We start from the raw sequence: 23,725 nt of genomic DNA, 5'->3' as shown, positions 1-23,725 counted from the left end.
GGGGTAATCGTTGGGTTATTAACCAAATCTGCACATTTCTTAGTGATTCAGAAAATCGATTCTCTAGATCTATGGGTAGAGCTGTATTGTCAGGAGATCATCAGATTGATGGTGTTCCTTTGAGCATGGTGTTCCTTTGAGCGTTATATTGGATAGGGACCCACGGTTTAAGTCTCGATTCTAGCAGAGTCTGTAGCAGGCCTTGGGTACACAGCTCCGTTTTAGTACATCATTCCATCCGTGGACAGATAGACAGCTAGAGCGAACCATATAGACTTTAGAGGCCTTGCTGAGGTATTGCGTTATGGATTTTGGAGGCAGCTAGGAGGACCACTTGTCATTAGTGGAGTTCTCCTACAACAACAGCTATCATTCGGCTATTCAGATGGCATTGGTTGAAGCGTTGTATGGTAGGCCTTGTCGGACACCCACCCTCTGGGAGGAGGTTGGGGAGACATAGCTGCTAGGACCGCAGAGAGCTCAACAGGAGGCAGAGTTGGTCCACATTATCAGACAGAGGATGTCCGAGGCGTAGGACCGTCAGAAGAGTTGTGTTGATCAAAGACGGACCCTTGTCTACTGGTGACCATGTATTTTTGAGAGTCTCACCCACGAAAGGGGTGAAGAGATTTGGTCTCCGAGGTAAACTAGCTCCACATTACATAGGGCCTTTCTAGATCTTGGAGAGGATTGGAGCGGTAGCTTACCGTCTGACGCTACCACCATCTCTAGCAGACATTCACGATATATTTCATGTGTCCATGCTGAGGAGATACGTACCCAACCCAGCAAATGTTCGGTCAGATATATCAGTTCCCATCCAGCCTGACATTACATGCGAGGAGGTTCCAATATGGATTCTGGACCACAAAGAGCATCAGCTACGAAACAAGACTATCCGGCTGGTTAAAGTCGGATAGCAGTGTCATTCTGACGAGGAGGCTACATGGGAGCTCGAGGATATGATCCGAGCTCGATAACCTCATCTTTTTACTTGAGATATGAGGGTTAGATTTTTCGTTCAGCATTTATACTGCTTATTTATTGCTAGTATTTACTGATAGTAAATATCATAAATTTGGAGACTAAATTTTTATTTGTGGGGGAGAATGTAAAATACAGAACAGAATTGAAATAAAATAATAAGGCTATTTGAGGAATAACCTTAACGAAATTTTTAGGAATTTTCAAAAATTTTCTGAGAATTTTTCGGAGCTCGTATGACGAATTTAAGGGGATCAATATTGGGTTAAGGAAAAGCCTGTTAAGCTACCCCAATTAAAAGAGCAAATATTGAAATTCTTTAAATAATTTTTATTTATTTTCTTTTTCTTTATTTCTATCCCGTGCCTCTACCTGCGCACCTTCTTCCTCTCGCCCACCGCCGCCTTCACCACGCCGAGACGGCCCTCTCCACCTCTCCTCCTCCTTCCTTCGTCGCCGAAGTCCATCGAGCTCCTCCATGACGTCGCGCTGTCGCCGACACCGACGCCGACGCCGAGCCACCCGACGATTCACCGGAGCAGTTTCAGCCATCATCGCCACCCTTCTCCATAGAACTGTGTGAAGTCACCAGCCGATCGTCATCCACGCGAGCGCCGCGGACACTGATCTACCACCGGCAGCCACCTCCTGTTCCCTAACCCAATCCAGTGAGGCCATTGCCCTTTCTTTTCCCTCTTTTCCACAGGACACCACAACCCATATCTCCGACGGTTGATCGCAGACACCGGTTATGGAATATCTGACGATCTCTATTTTTCGTCCATAAGAATATCAAAGGTTGCAGCGGCCATCTCCATGACAGAATTCCAGCCACCACAATAGGACGATCCCTCCTGGAATGTGGAGGTCAGATTTGCCACTGTAGGAGAGGAAGCCAAGCTATCGTGCTATAGAGTGGTCAGCTGCCTCACCTAGCTCAATCCATCACAAATTTAGGGCTTCCGGCGGCCGGATTGAGGTATGCATCAAACCTAGTAGTGGATTTGGGCAATTGATCTCTTACTTAGTGTTGATTTAGAGTGATTGTTTGGGAGGCGGTGGCTATATTTGGATTCGACCACAAATTACGACATATTCCTTCGGCAATGGACCAACAGGGGAGCATCTGAAATTTGGGTGAGTTATTGGAATTGATTCAAGTTTGTTTATCCTAAGTTGATTATGGAATGCTTAGGGTTAAAGTTGGATTAACTCAAGTTTAGGTGATGAATTGTTTTACCGAGACCTAAACATATATTGGGGTTAAGCAATGATGATGTTTTGATTGGAGTTACCTTATATAGGTTGGGGATTTGATTTTATTTAATTAATTTATATGTAATTAGCTAAATCTGTATATCATGTATTACAGGGCTTTGAATCGAGACGGCTTCTCGATGTGGGATCTATTTCGGATACGATCTCCATTTTTTTTAAGGCGGGTACCTTGACTTGTCTTTTGATATTATCATCTGATATGCTTAGTAGGTTATAACTTACAGTAATAGTTATGTTTGTTTTTGTTTGGTATGTCGCTACTTGATACCTGTAGCATGCCTTATTTGTTGTTTGCTATACATCCATGCTTATACCCTCTTGATTATTGCCATGTGTATTATGTTCATAGAGGTAGTGACGCACCATGCCTTATTGTGTACAGGACTAGTTATTTGCCATACCCGTCAGGTGTACCTAGATCATTTTATCGGATCCATTTACTTTTTGGTACATACTTTATGGATATGGACATGGCCATGATTTACATGCTTAGTGTCATGCACCATCTTGCATGATTGTATGCTGAGCGATTGTCGGCTCCATTATTATTGAGCACATGACCAGTTACATGATCTGCACACACAACCACTCATGGGTTAGTGGTAGATCAGGTAGTGTGTGCATAGTTTACTCTGTCAGGGCTCCGCTGGTCCACTCATAGGTTGTGTGATTGCAGCGTGGTAGCGGACAGGGATCCCTCCTCTGGACTGACTCAGGAAGATGAGAGTATTTAGCTCCCCCACTCTGTTTGGGGTAGGAGGATATCAAGGGCGCTGGAATTTCGTTCTGTTTCAATTTCCCTGTACAAAAAATTGCACAAGAACAGAACTTTTCCTAGCAACCCGCATGCTCGATCAAACATGTGTTTGATCAATCAAGCAAGTTCTTGAATGATCAAAGCACACCTTGATCGAAGTACAAGATCGCTGGTCTCTTGTGTTGATATTCCAAAAATGATACAAAGAAAACTAACTAATTACGCAGTGGAAATAAAGAACTAGTTGTACCTTTTCTTTGTAGCTAAAGACCACTTGATCTTCTGTCGTACTCCTCTCCTCTTCTTGGACGTCGTGTGGGCGACGATCTATCAAGACAACACCACCCTCCTTCTGTAACGACCCAATTTTCCTCATTAGGAGTTCTAAAAGTTCTTAAAAATATTTAGAAATACTTTAGAAAAATTCTAGAGATTTTTAGGAATTTATAGAATTCTTTTATGCAATTTTTGGACTTCGTTTGATATTTTTACCAAGAGGAAGAAGTTTAAAAATAAAATAAAATAAAAAGTGTTAAGATCGGGTTTTGAACCCAAGATCTCGGACCGAACTAGACCCTAACCAAAGTCAGCCAACCAACTGAGCTAAGCAAGTTTTGTTAATCATATATAGAACAAATAGTATTTAAAGAGTAGTTGGTAACAGAAAATAATTAGAAGAAAAAGGGGGTTCCGGCTGAGGTTCGAACCCGCAAACCCCCAACCCGGTCCAAGTCTTAAGCGAAACGAGCTAGCCAAAAGACCAAGCAAGTATTTCGTAAACAAATTTATAAGGAATTGGTCTTAAGCCATAACAGAATATTGGATTATAAAAGAGGAGAACTTAGGGCTTGATTGATTACCGTGACCTAAATTTTCCTTTCTCCTCTCCTCGCGTCTCTCTTCTGCGCGCGACGGCCGTGCTCGGGCGGAAGGCGAGGAAGGTTAGGGTTTTCACCTCCGGAGGCCAGCGAGGGAGCTAACGTCGAGAGCTCTTCACCATTTCGGGATCCTCTCGTCGAGGGGAAGCTGTGGACGCAAGGAGTCGCCGAAGATTTCAAGTTACCCGAACCCTAGAAGCACTAGAAGGTCTTCCTCGGCTATAAGTCCAAGAAAAGCCTAAGGTAAGTTGCTACTCACCTGCGGTAAGAGTTGCTCCGATTTTGCTTTGGTGTTTCCTTGTTTCCTTGAGTTTTGCCGTGAAGAAACTTGTTTTTGTTTGCTGCCGCGAACCCTAAAGAAAGAAGAGAAGAATTAGTTCAGTTTAGGCATGAAGGACAGATTTGATTTAGGTTTTAGCTTCCTTCTTTGATTGGGATTGCTTGCTGCCGTGAGTTGCTTGCTTTAGATTTTGTTGGATTCTGTTCTGTTTGTGAATGTGCCGTGAGTTTAATAAAGAAGATTGTTCTTCCCTTTTTAAGCTTTCGGATTTGTTGTAAAGAATCTCGGAATTTCTAGGGATTTAGTTTCTTCTTGCTTTAGAATTTTTGTTGTGAAGATTGATGATTTAGGGTTGCTGCCGTGTATCACATAAAGAAGATAAAAGGGGGTTTTGGTTGGATTAGGTTTTGGATTTGTGCTGTAATGTTTTGTTCAGCATAACATTCATTTTTTTGGTTCCCTGCCATACCACAGTTCCAGGAGGAATTGTTTCCCTAGTTTCCAGATTTTGATTTGTAGGGAGTTTTGGTTGCCTTGCAAAAGTTTAAGTTGAGAATTTGATTACATAGGTTGTGTTTTAAATTTTACAGCAAGCTTAACTTGATCTCTCCACAGTAGCATTGGACTTAGGCTGTACATAACCAGTAGATGAGTTTTCCTTCTTGCTACAGACCTTGTTTCCATGGAGAGGCTTGGTTTGCATTCCTATATAGATGAATTAGGTTGAACTCTTCTGGAAACAAATTAGTTGATGGCATTGCTAAAGTTATGAGCACGGTCTAGTAGTACTGGAATTTTCTTTATAAACATGTTATGCTTGCTGGAATCTTGTGATAGATTAGTAATTCAGTTTTGAGTTAGGTTGCAATTAATTGGACATGTACAGTAGGCGTTAAGCATTTCAGATTCTTGCATCAAATATCTAGTTTCCTTTGAATTTCAGTTTATTTCCTTTAGCAAGTGCAGATTTTGTTAAGCTAGTATGCAGATTTCTGTTAAGCTATTATGCAGATTTTTATCAAGCCAGTATGCAGATTTTTGTTAAGCATTAGTGCAGATTTTTTATAAGTATTGTATGTGCAGATTTCTTTTGTATTCTATGCATGATTATGTGTTACATAGTTAGTTTCATTCATAGATGCATAAGAAAGATAAAGAAAAGTATAAGAAAGATAAAGATAAGTATAAGAAGGATAAAGATAAGAAAGAAAAGGCCGAGGCCTTAAGTAGATCCCAAAGTCGAGACTTTAGAGATTTTTGGCACACAAGGTGTCTATTAAAATGCCAAGGCATTTAAAGAAGAAGTAAATAAGCTAATAAGTATTTTACTTTTAAGAAGAGGCTAGTACCCGACTTCCGAGGTTGTCGTTAAACAAATCCAGGTGTCCAATTCCGAGGTCTTGGCCCTGGTAGACCGAGGTCTGCTCTTTTAGGATTGGTGGCTCGCTACCCCAACCTATCAGGGAACGCGCATAAGATGGTACTATGCCTGAGCCCAAGAAGAAAGTTGATTATTATTTTGAAGTATTATAAGTATAAGTTTTTGAACAAGTAAAACGAGTTTTACATAAGTATAAAGTATTGAAGAATAAGTCTTTAAACAAGTTGAATAAGATTCAGAAGGTGTTTAGAATTCAGTAAGTTTAGTTCTTTATTCTACCATGTTTATCTAGTGGATGAGTAGTTTTCATATTTACCTATTAGATGAGTAGCATGATTAGTGAGTAGAATTACATGAGTTGATTTCTTAGCTTTTCTTTGCTATTAGTTTGACATGAGCAGTTATGTTTATGCTTTATTTCTTTTTAGAGCATATAGTTCCTAGTTCTTTTCGTATACATGCACATTCGTGTTTTTGTGAGTTAGATAGCGCTTACTAAGCAAATTTTGCTTATAGACTACACTTCCTCTTACTACAGATAAAGGAAAAGAAAAGATTTAGCGAGGAAGACGACAAGGTGGCGCGGATGGTGTGTGATGCCAGGACTATGGAAGCCTTGAGACTTAGTTTAAGAATTTATTAAGATTGTCATTTATTAAGAATGTATTAGATGAGTCATTTAGTCTTCCGCTGTTAGTTAATTGTATGTTGTTTTTTTTTCGCTATTCATTACTTGCATGATTTGATTTCATTAAATTGCGTGGTGATGTTATTCCTTTTGTGTGATTGATATGTGTTCCAGCCGCATGTGGCTGAGTATATATATTGCATGTATTGTTGAATAAGGTCACCGGTACAGGGGAGATTCTGTCGAAATTTTTCGGTAGGGTTTCCGTGTGGTTTTTAATCACACCGGTTAAGTAGAGTTAGTAGATAAGTAACGATCATCCTTAGAGAGTAGTAGTAGTAAGAAGGGTGGTCGTTACAGTTGGTATCAGAGCAGTTCCCATTCTCCAGCATCACATATCAGCACCATCCTTGCCGTCTTCAAGTAAGAAAGTATTTAAGTTTTCTTTTATACTTTTCTTGTTAATTGCAGTATAGAGTATTTGCTTAGAAATGTTTAAGTAAGATAGAAGTTCTTGATTTCTTTTGTTCACATATGTATATATGTCTAGAAAGCGTAGGGACGATTTTAAGTTTCTCTACATAACTAGATGTCAAGAAGAGGACGTCCCCGTACCGTTCGTACTGAGGACCGAGCACAGGAGAACGAAGAGCCCGGAATAGTTGAACCAAATCTCTCTGAAGTTGTTGCTCAACTCCAGAGACAAGTGGCGGAGCAGCAACAAGTAATCGTCAATCTGATGGCGAATCAGCTGTCAGTCCCTCCCACTCCTCCAACTATTAATGTGGAAACTCCAGTGGTAACTGAGGTTCCACCAGCCGCCTTGGAAGTCCCCACAGCACCTAGAAGACAAGAAGCCTACCTGATACAGTGGTTGAAGCTGAAACCAGAAAGTTTTTCAGGCACGATTCAAGACACTGGAGAGCACCATGGAGCTTCTTGACTGGCCAGAAGTCGAGAAGGTCAGGTGTGCTTCTTTCTGCTTATCTGGTGATGCCCGTATGTGGTGGGAAAGAGTGAAGAGCAAGAGAATAGTCAATCAGATGAACTGGGTTGACTTCGAGACGGAGTTTTACGAAGAATTCTTTCGTCAACGAATCACCAACAAGCATTATGAGGAGTTTATAGAATTCAGACAAGGTGATCTGTCAGTGGAAGAAGCAGTCAAGAGGTTCAACAGGCTGGCTCGCATCCGCCCAGAGTTAGTAAGTATGGAGAAGGAACGAGTCGGACCGATGCTTAGGATGTTGAGACAGTGATAGCACTTAATGTGAGTAGTGGAACACACCAGCCTCAGACTGGCGAAGAGCTGGTCAGCAGAGCATTAGTCGATGAGCATTATTTGAACAACATCAAGGCACAACGAGAGCAACACAAGCCAGACAAGATAAAAAACAAGACAGTGGAGAATCAGACACCCCAGTCAAGTGGTCAGAATTGGAAGGGCAAGGGTAACAAAAGGAAACAATGGAATTTTGGAGGTAGCCAAGAGGAAGGCCCAGCAAACAAGCAGACCAGGTTTCCTCCCTGTCCTAAGTGTGGAAGAGTACATCCAGGAACCTGTCTTTTAGGTACAACTGGATGTTATTCATGTGGTCAAGAAGGACATCTAGCTAGAGCATGTCCTAATAAGTTTAAGGCACCTCAGCAACAGTTAGTGCAATATAGAGACGGGCCTGCACAGTTACACCACATGGCAACATCGCTAGAAGGACCCTGTCTCAGTCAGGGACGGTTGGAAGCCCCACCCGTTCCAACCAATGCCAGAGTATTTTCTCTTACTAAGGAAGAAGCTGCCGGTGCCCCACAATAGTCACAGAATTATTCTAAGTTCGAGGACGAACTTTTTTATAAGGTATGGGGATTGTAACGACCCAATTTTCCTCATTAGGAGTTCTAAAAGTTCTTAAAAATATTTAGAAATACTTTAGAAAATTCTAGAGATTTTTAGGGATTTATAGAATATTTTTTATGCAATTTTTGGAGTTCGTTTGGTATTTTTACCAAGAGGAAGAAGTTTAAAAATAAAATAAAATAAAAGGTGTTAAGATCGGGTTTTGAACCCAAGATCTCGGACCGAACTAGACCCTAACCAAAGTCAGCCAACCAACTGAGCTAAGCAAGTTTTGTTAATCATATATAGAACAAATAGTATTTAAAGAGTAGTTGGTAACAGAAAATAATTAGAAGAAAAAGGGGGTTCCGGCTGAGGTTCGAACCCGCAAACCCCCAACCCGGTCCAAGTCTTAAGCGAAACGAGCTAGCCAAAAGACCAAGCAAGTATTTCGTAAACAAATTTATAAGGAATTGGTCTTAAGCCATAACAGAATATTGGATTATAAAAGAGGAGAACTTAGGGCTTGATTGATTACCGTGACCTAAATTTTCCTTTCTCCTCTCCTCGCGTCTCTCTTCTGCGTGCGACGGCCGTGCTCGGGCGGAAGGCGAGGAAGGTTAGGGTTTTCACCTCCGGAGGCCAGCGAGGGAGCTAACGTCGAGAGCTCTTCACCATTTCGGGATCCTCTCGTCGAGGGGAAGCTGTGGACGTAAGGAGTCGACGAAGATTTCAAGTTACCCGAACCCTAGAAGCACTAGAAGGTCTTCCTCGGCTATAAGTCCAAGAAAAGCCTAAGGTAAGTTGCTACTCACCTGCGGTAAGAGTTGCTCCGATTTTGCTTTGGTGTTTCCTTGTTTCCTTGAGTTTTGCCGTGAAGAAACTTGTTTTTGTTTGCTGCCGCGAACCCTAAAGAAAGAAGAGAAGAATTAGTTCAGTTTAGGCATGAAGGACAGATTTGATTTTTGATGCTTCCTTCCATGAACCCTTAGGCTAGCTTGAGATTTTGTATAGATTCAATTTGAGGTTGCCGTGAGTTTTATAAAGAAGATTGTTCTTCCCTTTTTAAGCTTTCGGATTTGTTGTAAAGAATCTCGGAATTTCTAGGGATTTAGTTTCTTCTTGCTTTAGAATTTTTGTTGTGAAGATTGATGATTTAAGGTTGCTGCCGTGTATCACATAAAGAAGATAAAAGGGGGTTTTGGTTGGATTAGGTTTTGGATTTGTGCTGTAATGTTTTGTTCAGCATAGCATTCATTTTTTTTTTTTGGTTCCCTGCCATACCACAGTTCCAGGAGGAATTGATTCCCTAGTTTCCAGATTTTGATTTGTAGGGAGTTTTGGTTGCCTTGCAAAAGTTTAAGTTGAGAATTTGATTACATAGGTTGTGTTTTAAATTTTACAGCAAGCTTAACTTGATCTCTCCACAGTAGCATTGGACTTAGGCTGTACATAACCAGTAGATGAGTTTTCCTTCTTGCTACAGACCTTGTTTCCATGGAGAGGCTTGGTTTGCATTCCTATATAGATGAATTAGGTTGAACTCTTCTGGAAACAAATTAGTTGATGGCATTGCTAAAGTTATGAGCACGGTCTAGTAGTACTGGAATTTTCTTTATAAACATGTTATGCTTGCTGGAATCTTGTGATAGATTAGTAATTCAGTTTTGAGTTAGGTTGCAATTAATTGGACATGTACAGTAGGCGTTAAGCATTTCAGATTCTTGCATCAAATATCTAGTTTCCTTTGAATTTCAGTTTATTTCCTTTAGCAAGTGCAGATTTTTGCTAGTTTTCTTTAAGCTATTACTGCTTTTTATTAAGCCAGTATGCATTGTTAAGCATTAGTGCAGATTTTTATAAGTATTGTATGTGCAGATTTCTTTTGTATTCTATGCATGATTATGTGTTACATAGTTAGTTTCATTCATAGATGCATAAGAAAGATAAAGAAAAGTATAAGAAAGATAAAGATAAGTATAAGAAGGATAAAGATAAGAAAGAAAAGGCCGAGGCCTTAAGTAGATCCCAAAGTCGAGACTTTAGAGATTTTTGGCACACAAGGTGTCTATTAAAATGCCAAGGCATTTAAAGAAGAAGTAAATAAGCTAATAAGTATTTTACTTTTAAGAAGAGGCTAGTACCCGACTTCCGAGGTTGTCGTTAAACAAATCCAGGTGTCCAATTCCGAGGTCTTGGCCCTGGTAGACCGAGGTCTGCTCTTTTAGGATTGGTGGCTCGCTACCCCAACCTATCAGGGAACGCGCATAAGATGGTACTATGCCTGGGCCCAAGAAGAAAGTTGATTATTATTTTGAAGTATTATAAGTATAAGTTTTTGAACAAGTAAAACGAGTTTTACATAAGTATAAAGTATTGAAGAATAAGTCTTTAAACAAGTTGAATAAGATTCAGAAGGTGTTTAGAATTCAGTAAGTTTAGTTCTTTATTCTACCATGTTTATCTAGTGGATGAGTAGTTTTCATGTTTACCTATTAGATGAGTAGCATGATTAGTGAGTAGAATTACATGAGTTGATTTCTTAGCTTTTCTTTGCTATTAGTTTGACATGAGCAGTTATGTTTATGCTTTATTTCTTTTTAGAGCATATATGTACATGCATTCGTGTTTTTGTGAGTTAGATAGCGCTTACTAAGCAAATTTTGCTTATAGACTACACTTCCTCTTACTACAGATAAAGGAAAAGAAAAGATTTAGCGAGGAAGACGACAAGGTGGCGCGGATGGTGTGTGATGCCAGGACTATGGAAGCCTTGAGACTTAGTTTAAGAATTTATTAAGATTGTCATTTATTAAGAATGTATTAGATGAGTCATTTAGTCTTCCGCTGTTAGTTAATTGTATGTTGTTTTTTTTTATTATTGATCTTTACATTGATTAAATTTCATTAAGTGATGTTATTCTTTCAGTGATTGATATGTGTTCCATGAAAGATATATATTTTATTGTTGAATAAGGTCACCCAGACAGGGATTCTGTCGAAATTTTTCGGTAGGGTTTCCGTGTGGTTTTTAATCACACCGGTTAAGTAGAGTTAGTAGATAAGTAACGATCATCCTTAGAGAGTAGTAGTAGTAAGAAGGGTGGTCGTTACAGTTGGTATCAGAGCAGTTCCCATTCTCCAGCATCACACCACACATCTTCAAGTAAGAAAGTATTTAAGTTTTCTTTTATACTTTTCTTGTTAATTGCAGTATAGAGTATTTGCTTAGAAATGTTTAAGTAAGATAGAAGTTCTTGATTTCTTTTGTTCACATATGTATATATGTCTAGAAAGCGTAGGGACGATTTTAAGTTTCTCTACATAACTAGATGTCAAGAAGAGGACGCCCCGCACTGCTTCAGATCGAGGACCGAGCACGGAGAACGAAGAGCCCGAATAGTTGAACCAAATCTCTGAAGTTGTTGCTCACTGCAGAGATCGTCAATCTGATGGCGAATCGGCAGCCAGCCCCTCCCACTCCTCCAACTATTAATGTGGAAACTCCGGGTAATCGAGGTTCCACCACCGCCTGAAGTCCCCACAAAGACAAGAAGCCTACCGACATGGTTGAAACCGTTTTTTCGAGCACGATGAGCCCCGGATGCTCAGCTTGGTTCAAGACACGGAGAGCACCATGGAGCTTCTTGACCGCCGAAGTCGAGAAGTGTGCTTCTTTCTGCTTATCTGGTGATGCCCGTATGTGGTGGGAAAGAGTGAAGAGCAAGAGAATAGTCAATCAGATGAACTGGGTTGACTTCGAGACGGAGTTTTACGAAGAATTCTTTCGTCAACGAATCACCAACAAGCATTATGAGGAGTTTATAGAATTCAGACAAGGTGATCTGTCAGTGGAAGAAGCAGTCAAGAGGTTCAACAGGCTGGCTCGCATCTGCCCAGAGTTAGTAAGTACGGAGAAGGAACGAGTCGGACCGATGCTTAGGATGTTGAGACCAGTGATAGCAAACTCACTAGCCCCAGACTGGCGAAGAGCTGGTCACAGAGCATTAGTCGATGAGCATTATTGAACAACATCAAGGCACAACGAGAGCAACACAAGCCAGACAAGATAAAAAACAAGACAGTGGAGAATCAGACACCCCAGTCAAGTGGTCAGAATTGGAAGGGCAAGGGTAACAAAAGGAAACAATGGAATTTTGGAGGTAGCCAAGAGGAAGGCCCAGCAAACAAGCAGACCAGGTTTCCTCCCTGTCCTAAGTGTGGAAGAGTACATCCAGGAACCTGTCTTTTGGGTACAACTGGATGTTATTCATGTGGTCAAGAAGGACATCTAGCTAGAGCATGTCCTAATAAGTTTAAGGCACCTCAGCAACAGTTAGTGCAATATAGAGACGAGCCTGCACAGTTACACCACATGGCAACATCGCTAGAAGGACCCTGTCTCAGTCAGGGACGATTGGAAGCCCCACCCGTTCCAACCAATGCCAGAGTATTTTCTCTTACTAAGGAAGAAGCTGCCGGTGCCCCACAATAGTCACAGAATTATTCTAAGTTCGAGGACGAACTTTTTATAAGGTATGGGGGATTGTAACGACCCAATTTTCCTCATTAGGAGTTCTAAAAGTTCTTAAAAATATTTAGAAATACTTTAGAAAAATTCTAGAGATTTTTAGGAATTTATAGAATTCTTTTATGCAATTTTTGGAGTTCGTTTGGTATTTTTACCAAGAGGAAGAAGTTTAAAAATAAAATAAAATAAAAAGTGTTAAGATCGGGTTTTGAACCCAAGATCTCGGACCGAACTAGACCCTAACCAAAGTCAGCCAACCAACTGAGCTAAGCAAGTTTTGTTAATCATATATAGAACAAATAGTATATAAAGAGTAGTTGGTAACAGAAAATAATTAGAAGAAAAAGGGGGTTCCGGCTGAGGTTCGAACCCGCAAACCCCCAACCCGGTCCAAGTCTTAAGCGAAACGAGCTAGCCAAAAGACCAAGCAAGTATTTCGTAAACAAATTTATAAGGAATTGGTCTTAAGCCATAACAGAATATTGGATTATAAAAGAGGAGAACTTAGGGCTTGATTGATTACCGTGACCTAAATTTTCCTTTCTCCTCTCCTCGCGTCTCTCTTCTGCGCGCGACGGCCGTGCTCGGGCGGAAGGCGAGGAAGGTTAGGGTTTTCACCTCCGGAGGCCAGCGAGGGAGCTAACGTCGAGAGCTCTTCACCATTTCGGGATCCTCTCGTCGAGGGGAAGCTGTGGACGCAAGGAGTCGCCGAAGATTTCAAGTTACCCGAACCCTAGAAGCACTAGAAGGTCTTCCTCGGCTATAAGTCCAAGAAAAGCCTAAGGTAAGTTGCTACTCACCTGCGGTAAGAGTTGCTCCGATTTTGCTTTGGTGTTTCCTTGTTTCCTTGAGTTTTGCCGTGAAGAAACTTGTTTTTGTTTGCTGCCGCGAACCCTAAAGAAAGAAGAGAAGAATTAGTTCAGTTTAGGCATGAAGGACAGATTTGATTTAGGTTTTAGCTTCCTTCTTTGATTGGGATTGCTTGCTGCCGTGAGTTGCTTGCTTTAGATTTTGTTGGATTCTGTTCTGTTTGTGAATGTGCCGTGAGTTTTATAAAGAAGATTGTTCTTCCCTTTTTAAGCTTTCGGATTTGTTGTAAAGAATCTCGGAATTTCTAGGGATTTAGTTTCTTCTTGCTTTAGAATTTTTGTTGTGAAGATTGATGATTTAGGGTTGCTGCCGTGTATCACATAAAGAAGATAAAAGGGGGTTTTGGTTGGATTAGGTTTTGGATTTGTGCTGTAATGTTTTGTTCAGCATAGCATTCATTTTTTTTGGTTCCCTGCCATACCACAGTTCCAGGAGGAATTGTTTCCCTAGTTTCCAGATTTTGATTTGTAGGGAGTTTTGGTTGCCTTGCAAAAGTTTAAGTTGAGAATTTGATTACATAGGTTGTGTTTTAAATTTTACAGCAAGTTTAACTTGATCTCTCCACAGTAGCATTGGACTTAGGCTGTACATAACCAGTAGATGAGTTTTCCTTCTTGCTACAGACCTTGTTTCCATGGAGAGGCTTGGTTTGCATTCCTATATAGATGAATTAGGTTGAACTCTTCTGGAAACAAATTAGTTGATGGCATTGCTAAAGTTATGAGCACGGTCTAGTAGTACTGGAATTTTCTTTATAAACATGTTATGCTTGCTGGAATCTTGTGATAGATTAGTAATTCAGTTTTGAGTTAGGTTGCAATTAATTGGACATGTACAGTAGGCGTTAAGCATTTCAGATTCTTGCATCAAATATCTAGTTTCCTTTGAATTTCAGTTTATTTCCTTTAGCAAGTGCAGATTTTGTTAAGCTAGTATGCAGATTTATATTAAGCTATTATGCAGATTTTTATCAAGCCAGTATGCAGATTTTTGTTAAGCATTAGTGCAGATTTTTTATAAGTATTGTATGTGCAGATTTCTTTTGTATTCTATGCATGATTATGTGTTACATAGTTAGTTTCATTCATAGATGCATAAGAAAGATAAAGAAAAGTATAAGAAAGATAAAGATAAGTATAAGAAGGATAAAGATAAGAAAGAAAAGGCCGAGGCCTTAAGTAGATCCCAAAGTCGAGACTTTAGAGATTTTTGGCACACAAGGTGTCTATTAAAATGCCAAGGCATTTAAAGAAGAAGTAAATAAGCTAATAAGTATTTTACTTTTAAGAAGAGGCTAGTACCCGACTTCCGAGGTTGTCGTTAAACAAATCCAGGTGTCCAATTCCGAGGTCTTGGCCCTGGTAGACCGAGGTCTGCTCTTTTAGGATTGGTGGCTCGCTACCCCAACCTATCAGGGAACGCGCATAAGATGGTACTATGCCTGGGCCCAAGAAGAAAGTTGATTATTATTTTGAAGTATTATAAGTATAAGTTTTTGAACAAGTAAAACGAGTTTTACATAAGTATAAAGTATTGAAGAATAAGTCTTTAAACAAGTTGAATAAGATTCAGAAGGTGTTTAGAATTTAGTAAGTTTAGTTCTTTATTCTACCATGTTTATCTAGTGGATGAGTAGTTTTCATGTTTACCTATTAGATGAGTAGCATGATTAGCGAGTAGAATTACATGAATAGATTTCTTAGCTTTTCTTTGCTATTAGTTTGACATGAGCAGTTATGTTTATGCTTTATTTCTTTTTAGAGCATATAGTTCCTAGTTCTTTTCGTATACATGCACATTCGTGTTTTTGTGAGTTAGATAGCGCTTACTAAGCAAATTTTGCTTATAGACTACACTTCCTCTTACTACAGATAAAGGAAAAGAAAAGATTTAGCGAGGAAGGCGACAAGGTGGCGCGGATGGTGTGTGATGCCAGGACTATGGAAGCCTTGGGACTTAGTTTAAGAATTTATTAAGATTGTCATTTATTAAGAATGTATTAGATGAGTCATTTAGTCTTCCGCTGTTAGTTAATTGTATATTTTTTTTTCGCTATTCATTACTTGCAGTATTTGATTTCATTAAACTGCGTGGTGATGTTATTCCTTTTGTGTGATTGATATGTGTTCCAGCCGCATGTGACTGAGTATATATATTGCATGTATTGTTGAATAAGGTCACCGGTACAGGGGAGATTCTGCCAAAAATTTTCGGTAGGGTTTCCATGTGGTTTTTAATCACACCGGTTAAGTAGAGTTAGTAGATAAGTAACGGTCATCCTTAGAGAGTAGTAGTAGTAAGAAGGGTGGTCGTTACACCTTCTCTTCTCGGTTTCCAAACCGCCGGCTACAAAAGGAGGCTCTAGGATGGGCATCTTCTAATCTTCTTCCTCTTCTTCCTCTTCTTCAAGCCGCCGACCACCAATGGATTGCTAGTAAGGGGAATTGGCCCTAGCTAGGAGACGAAGGGGGGCGTTGGCCCTAAGCAAGGAGAGGAGGGGCGGCCTTGCAAGGTGAGAAAGGGGCGGCCCTAGCAAGGTGAGGAGGGGCGGCCCTTGCAAGGTGAGGAAGGGGCAGCCCTAGCAAGGTGAGGAGGGGTGTCAGCCCTAGCAAGGGAAGAGAGGCGCTGACCACAAGGAGAGAAGAAGATTGTCGAGAATTATAAAATTCAGTTTTATGAGTCACCACCTACTTCTTTTTATATGCTTGCCGTCGATTACAAAGAAAGAAAAAAAATAATAGAATTCTGTTTAGAAAAAATCTCCCTTTCTATAATCAAATTCAGTTTAGAAAAAAAATCTCTCTTTCTATAACCAAGTTAAAACAAACCAAGTTAAGTTAAACCAAACTAAGTTAATTTAAACTAAACCATGTTTAGTTAAACTAAACCAAGTTAAACCAAACCGAATTAAACCAAACCAAGTTATGGATGGGTGGATGAGAGACTTTATATAGAGGCTACAACAAGGACCTAGAAGAGGAATTAGTTTAGGCCTCCTGATGTGTTTGGGCTTCCTGTGTTCAGCCCGAACACCCAACCCAAGTCCATCAATAATAACTCATACTACTAAAGGATTATTATTGAACTACCACACCAATCCTATATTACAATATGCGCTCCTTCTTATCATGAGTGTGTTAATCTCCCCATGTTTAAGATATCGTATGTCCGTTAATTAAATGAGTTACTAACAACTCAATTAATTAACATCTGATTCCAAGAGTAATACCACTCAACTTTATTATCATGCAGGACTAAGTCCACCTGCAGGGTTTACATGATAATCCTTATGAGCTCTTCAAGGGAACATCATCAACCTAAATAATTAAGACACAGTTTCCTTCTATAATCAACAATACACCATATAAATAATATTATCTCCAAACTCATTGGACCTATTGATTTAACGAATAAATCTCACCCATTGATAAGTTAAAGAAATAAACATTAAGTATACGTGCTTGTATTATATAGGGATTAATAGGATGCACATCCATAATAATAGAGGTCATGTTCTTTTATGTAGTCAGTATAAATCGAACAACCTCAAACGATCCTGCTCAATACACACAAAGTGTACTAGTATAATTTTATAGTCAAGACAGACTAATAACAAATTACACTACAACCGTTCCAATGATTTATCTCAATTCATCTTGGTTGTGAGCTACTATTTATAATTTATAAGGAACCAATAACATGATCTTCTGTGTGGCACCACACACCATGTTATCTACAATATAAATTAAATGAATAATTGCATTGGCATATATATAAAATGCAGACATTTGACCAAAGTGATTCTTATTTCAAAATATTTCAAAACAGATATTCATACAAAAGCTAGGCTTATAGCATAAATCCCAACATTATCCCACTTATACTAAAAGACTATGCTGCCATAAATGCTGCCATACATCTGATTCTCATCCCCTCAATATGCCTATCAAAGGCTCTTGCCGGAAGGGCCTTAGTGAAAGGATCTGCCAAGATCTGCTGATGTAATCTTGGTGACAACAACCTCTCCTCATTTTACGATATCTCGTATCAGGTGGTACTTGTGCTCAATGTGTTTACTTGCCTTATGGGCTTGTGGTTCCTTCGAGTTTGCTACTGCACCACTGTTGTCACAATAAATTGTGATAACTTTGGGCAAACCAGGAATCACATCTAAGTCCATCAAGAAGTTTCTGAGTCATACAGCTTCTTTGGCTGCCTCAGAGGCTGCCACATACTCAGCTTCCATGGTGGAGTCTGAAACGCATTTCTACTTAACACTCATCCATGCTATGGCTCCACCTCCCAAAGTAAACACATACCCCGAGGTTGATTTACTGATGTCCCTATCTAATTGGAAATCTGAATCCATATAACCCACAGGAAGCAAATCATCTGCCTGGTAAACCAGCATATAATCTCTAGTCCTTCTCAGGTACTTTAATATATGTTTTACGGCAGTCCAATGTCCTGGTGCTGGGTAACTTTGATATCTGCTAACCATGCCCACGGTAAAACAGATATCCAGTCTCGTACATAGCATCGCATACAATAAGCTTCCTATAACCGAAGCATAGGGAATTGCTTTTATCTCCTCTATCTCCTTTGATGTCTTAGGACACATCTCTTTAGATAAAGGTACTCAATGCCGAAAAAGTAGAAAACCTTTCTTGGAGTTTTGTATGCTAAAACGAGCTAGGATAGTATCGATGTATTAAGCTTGGGATAAGAACAACATCCTTTTCTTGCGATCCCTTATTACTTTGATCCCAAGAATATGTCCACATTCTCTCAAGTCCTTCATATCAAACTGCTTGGACAACCATACCCTTACGTCTGACAACACTTTGATATTGTTGCCAATGAGCAAAATGTCATCTACGTATAGTACAAAAAATACCACCACGTTTTCATCACTTTTCTTGTATACACCAGACTCATCCGGACACTGAATGAATCCATAAGACTAGATCACTTCATCAAACCAGATGTTCCAAGATCTCGAAGCTTGCTTTAGTCCATAAATTGACCGATTGAGCTTACATATAAGATGCTCTTTGCCCTTCGCAATAAATCCCTCTGGTTGCTTCATATAGATGTTTTCTTCAAGACTTCCGTTAAGGAAAGCTATCTTGACATCCATTTGCCAAACCTCATAATCCATATGAGCAGCAATAAATAAAAGAATCCGAATAGACTTAAGCATGACTATCGGCAAAAAGGTTTCCTCATAATCAATTCCTTCTTTCTGAGTATACCCCTTCACAACAAGCCTCGCTGTAAAGGTTTCCACCTTCCCGTATGTTCCTCTTTTCCATTTGTAGACCCATTTACATCCAATGGCTTTTACACCATTTGGTGGTTCTACAAGCTCCTAGACCTGATTAGAATGCATAGATTCTATTTCAGAGTTCATAACACTTTGCCAAGATACTACATCTTTATCTTGGAGTGCTTCATCATATGTCCAGGGATCAGCTTCATGTTCACCAGGGATCAAGTCCAAAGACTCTCCCAAAAATATGAATCTTTCAGGTTGCCTAACAACCCTCCCACTACGACGAGGCACTACCTGTAATTGTCCATCATTTGTAACACGTGTTGTAGTTACTTGTGGTATCTCATCTTGTACCGTTGGTACTAAGATAGAAGTGTCCTCTCTTATTTTCTCAAGAACAATTTTACTTATGGGCTTGTGATTTATTACATAGTCCTCTTCTAAAAATCAAGCATTGGTGCTAACAATGACCTTTTTATCTTTAGGACTATAAAACAAACCACCTTTCGTTCCTCTAGGATATCCCACGAACAAGCGAACTTCTGTATGTGATTCCAACTTATCATCGTCTCCCTTCAGCACATGTGCTAGATTACCCCAAATCCAAATGTGTTTCAAACTAGGCTTACGCTCATTCCACAATTCTGTAAGAGTAGAGGATACTGACTTAGATGGTACCAAGTTCAAAATGTACGCCGTCGTTTCCAGAGCATATCCCCAAAATGAATTTGGTAATTCTGAATAACTCATCATTGATCTAACCATTTCCATAAGAGTCATATTCCTTCGTTCTGCCACACCATTCTGTCGGGGTGTACCAGGTGCAGACAATTGGGATTAAATCCCAGCCTCTAATAAGTAACTCCTAAACTCTCCTAAGAGGTACTCTCCAACACGATCAAACCCTAGTGTCTTGATACTTTTACCATGACATTTCTCCACATCAGCCTTGCACTCTTTGAACTTATCAAAGCACTCAGACTTGTGGCGCATCAAGTAAATGTACTCATATCTCGAATAGCTGTCTATAAAAGAGACAAAATATTTGAAACCACCTCTTGCCTGGATAGTCATAGTCCCACACAAATTAGAATGAATCAATTCCAACACTTTTTTGGCTCTATACCCCTTTGTCTTAAAATGCCTCTTGGTCATTTTTCCTTTCAAGCAAGACTCGCAGGTCAGAATGTTTTCACTACCAATGAACCCAAAGGTCCATCGGCTATTAACCTTTGAATCCTACTCAAGTTAATATGACCCAACCTTAGATGCCAAAGATATGTTTGATTCATTTCCGAAGGTTGCTTTCTCTTATTAGAATTAGAAGATGTGTTATTAATTTTCATTTATTGCATCGTGGGAGTTATTGGATTTAGAGTATACAAATTGCCAACCAACGCACTAGAACAAATAACCACTCTATTTTTCTTGACAACCACTTTATCATCAAAAGAAACAGAATATCCATCTATAAATAATTTAGAAACTGAAATCAAGTTCTTTCTAAAACATGGTACGTAAAGATAATTTTTCAAAATCAAAGTTTTATTCCTATCAAAAGATAAATAAACATCTCCCACTACAACAACCGCCACTCTCATAGCATTGCCCATGTAGACGGTGATCTCCCCTTCATGTAGTCGTTGAGTTTCCTGGAACCCCTACAATGAATTGCAGACATGATCAGTGGCTCCCGTATTTACACACCAGGTACCGGTAGATAACACCGCTAAACATGTTTAAACAACTAATGAATAAGATATACCTTTATTGTCCTCCTTTCTACGAGGACAGTCCACCTTTCTCATGGCCTCCTGCCTGGCAGCCCGATTCTGGTGTCCGAAGAGTTCCTTAAGATTGAGCATCATGTCATAGGCAGTGGGTAGGGCCTGATGCTGATGTTACAGCACATTTGAAATAGAAGCCAAAATGTAACACCGTGCCATCTCATCTACCTTGACCCATTTCCTATGTCTCTCTATCTTCTCTTCACTAGAATCCTTATCAGGCACGCTAGGATAGACCTCAAGAAGTACAAACTTGTATTGTTCAGCAGTTAAGACAATGCCTAAGTTTCATTTCCAATCAATATAATTTGGACCAGTAAGTTTATTTTCTTTTAAAATAACAACAAGAGGATTGAAAGCCATTTTGAAATCCTGAGAATCATAAAATAAAATATTTGGTCAAAACTTTAGAATTTAAAATAATATTGATTCCCCAAACAATATAATTTAAATTCAGCAACACCTTAAAATATCGTGAATTTCGTATGCCACGATAGTGTGGACGTATACTAATTCAAACATTTGTAAGAGGAAGTTTTACCCATTAATTTTATTATCTTGTCAACCTAACTTTATGACAAATAAAATTAATAGTTGGTTCATCTTCGGTCACACAAATAATAGCAGTGACTCCAATGGGGAGGATACTATTAAATGTGCCTAAGTGTATACCATTACTTGATACTTAGTCCATTAATTAGGATTGTGCCCCTTCAGATGGAGGTCACACATACCTAAATAATTTCCTATAATCATCCATAGAGGAAGTTTGATCTAGTGATCCGCAAACAAACTCATCTGATATGAAGGAAGGCACTCAAAGTCAACGCGCAAGTTTGAATGCATCACTTATAAACCAGTAATGGAGACCATGGAATTTATTTAAAAAAATCTCTCTCCCACTTAGTTATTTAAATTAAGGAATTTTAACATGCACACACATCACAGCACATAGCATTACAGCACATAAAACAACATATAACGGCAATAAATATGAAAATAAAATTTCCAACTATTATGGCCTCATCCAACGTTGTCCTCCAATATGCCACCAATGGATCAAGCCGTCGCGTCTATCTCGCTTCCTTCTCCGTCGCGCCTCCGGTCCTCAAAATAGCATCACGCATAGCAAGGATACAAGCCGCAACAAAAAGAATAAAAATTTACATTTATCAATCATATATTCCACAAAGGAATTTACATGTAATCTAGATCGAACAGAATGTAAAAAAATAATAATAATATGGCAACCGACCATATTTAATTATTATAATCATGCACACACAACAACCTGGACATGCCCGAGGGTTCAAATCATACACAAACACACAAAGCCATAATAGTTGGATCTAGAATGCCTGCAACCACAGAGTTAATCTATCTTGCACATCCTACTATTATCTGACCTAAATTTATATACGAGCAGTGTATAATTTAACCAAAAACCAATCACACAGAACCAGAAACCATGCTCTGATACCACTTGAAGGGCGTTGGAATTCCGTTCTATTTCAATTTCCCTGTACAAAAATTGTACAAGAATAGAACTTTTCCTAGCAACCCGCATGTTCGATCAAACGTGTGTTTGATCAATCAAGCAAGTTCTTGAATGATCAAGGCACACCTTGATCGAAGTACAAGATCGCTGGCCTCTTGTGTTGATATTCCAAAAATGATATAAATAAAACTAACTAATTACGCAGCAGAATTAAAGAACTAGTTGTACCTTTTCTTTGTAGCTAAAGACCTCTTGATCTTCTGCCGTATTCCTCTCCTCTTCTTGGACGTCGTGTGGGTGACAATCTACCAAGACAACACCACCCTCCTTCTCTTCTCAGTTTCCAAACCGTCAGCTATAAAAGGATACTCTAGGATGGGGCACCTTCTAATCTTCTTCCTCTTTTTCCTCTTCTTCAAGACGCCGACCACCAATGGATTGCTAGGAAGGGGCGTCGACCCTAGCTAGGAGAGGAAGGGGGCACCAACCCTAAGCAAGGAGAGGAGGGGGTGGCCCTTGCAAGGTGAGGAAGGGGCGGCCCTAGCAAGGTGAGGAGGGGCGCCGGCCCTAGCAAGGGAAGAGGGGCGCCGGCCACAAGGAGAGAAGAAGATTGTGGAGAATTAGAAAATTGGGTTTTAGGAGTCACCACCTACTCCTTTTTGTAGGCTTACCGTCGGTTACAAAGAAAGAAAAAAATAACAAAATTCTATTTAGAAAAAATCTCTCTTTCTATAACCGAATTATGTTTTGAAAAAATCTCTCTTTCTATAACCAAGTTAAACCAAACCAAGTTAAGTTAAACCAAACCAAGTTAAGTTAAACCAAACCAAGTTAAGTTAAACCAAACCAAGTTTAGTTAAACTAAACCAAGTTAAACCAAACCCAGTTAAATCAAACCAAGTTATGGAAGGGTGTATGCGAGGCTTTATATAGAGGCTACAACAGAGACCTAGAGGAGGAATTGGTTTAGGCCTCCTGATGGGCTTGGGCTTCTTGTGTTCAGCCCGAACACCCAACCCAAGTCCATCAATAATAACTCATACCACTAAAGGGTTATTATTGAACTACCGCACCAATCCCATATTACAATATGAGCTCCTTCATATCATGAGTGTGTTAATCTTCCCGTGTTTAAGATATCGTATGTCCGTTAATTAAATGAGTTACTGAAAACTCAATTAATTAACATCTGATTCCAAGAGTAGTACCACTCAACTTTATTATCATGCAGGAGTAAGTTCACCTACAGGGTTTACATGATAATCCTTATGAGCTCTTCAAGGGAACATCATCAACCTAAATAATTAGGACACAGTTTCCTTCTATAATCAACAACACACCATATAAATAATATTATCTCTAAACTCCTTGGACCTATTGATTTAACGAATAAATCTCACCCATTGATAAGTTAAAGAAATAAATATTAAGTATACGTACTTGTTATTATATAGGGATTAAGAGGACGCACATCTATAATAACAGAGGTTCTATTCTTTTATGTAGTCAGTATAAATCGAACAACCTCAAATGGTACTACTCAATACACACAAAGTGTAGTAGTGTAATTTTATAGTTAAGACACACTAATACCAAATTACACTACAACTGTTCCAATGATTTATCCCAATTCATCTTGGTTGTGAGCTACTATTTATAATTTATAAGGAACCAATAACATGATCTTCTGTGTCGCACCACACACCATGTTATCTACAATATAAATTAAATGAACAATTGCATT

At 39.4% G+C, this 23,725-nt stretch overlaps 1 long non-coding RNA gene across 1 annotated transcript; it reads left to right on the top strand.

Moving 5' to 3' along the window:
* The first annotated feature begins 1,474 nt into the window (after window positions 1-1,474).
* LOC122025560 lies at window positions 1,475-2,422 on the top strand. Its single transcript, XR_006123755.1, has 3 exons — window positions 1,475-1,963; window positions 2,040-2,121; window positions 2,357-2,422. It is a non-coding gene; the product is annotated as an uncharacterized LOC122025560 (long non-coding RNA).
* The last annotated feature ends 21,303 nt before the right edge of the window (window positions 2,423-23,725 follow it).

Source organism: Zingiber officinale, chromosome 9B (assembly GCF_018446385.1).
Source record: "Zingiber officinale cultivar Zhangliang chromosome 9B, Zo_v1.1, whole genome shotgun sequence".
Classification (NCBI taxonomy): Eukaryota; Viridiplantae; Streptophyta; class Magnoliopsida; order Zingiberales; family Zingiberaceae; genus Zingiber; species Zingiber officinale.
Note: the sequence above shows the minus strand (reverse complement) of the source record. Positions and strands in the feature narration are given on the sequence as shown.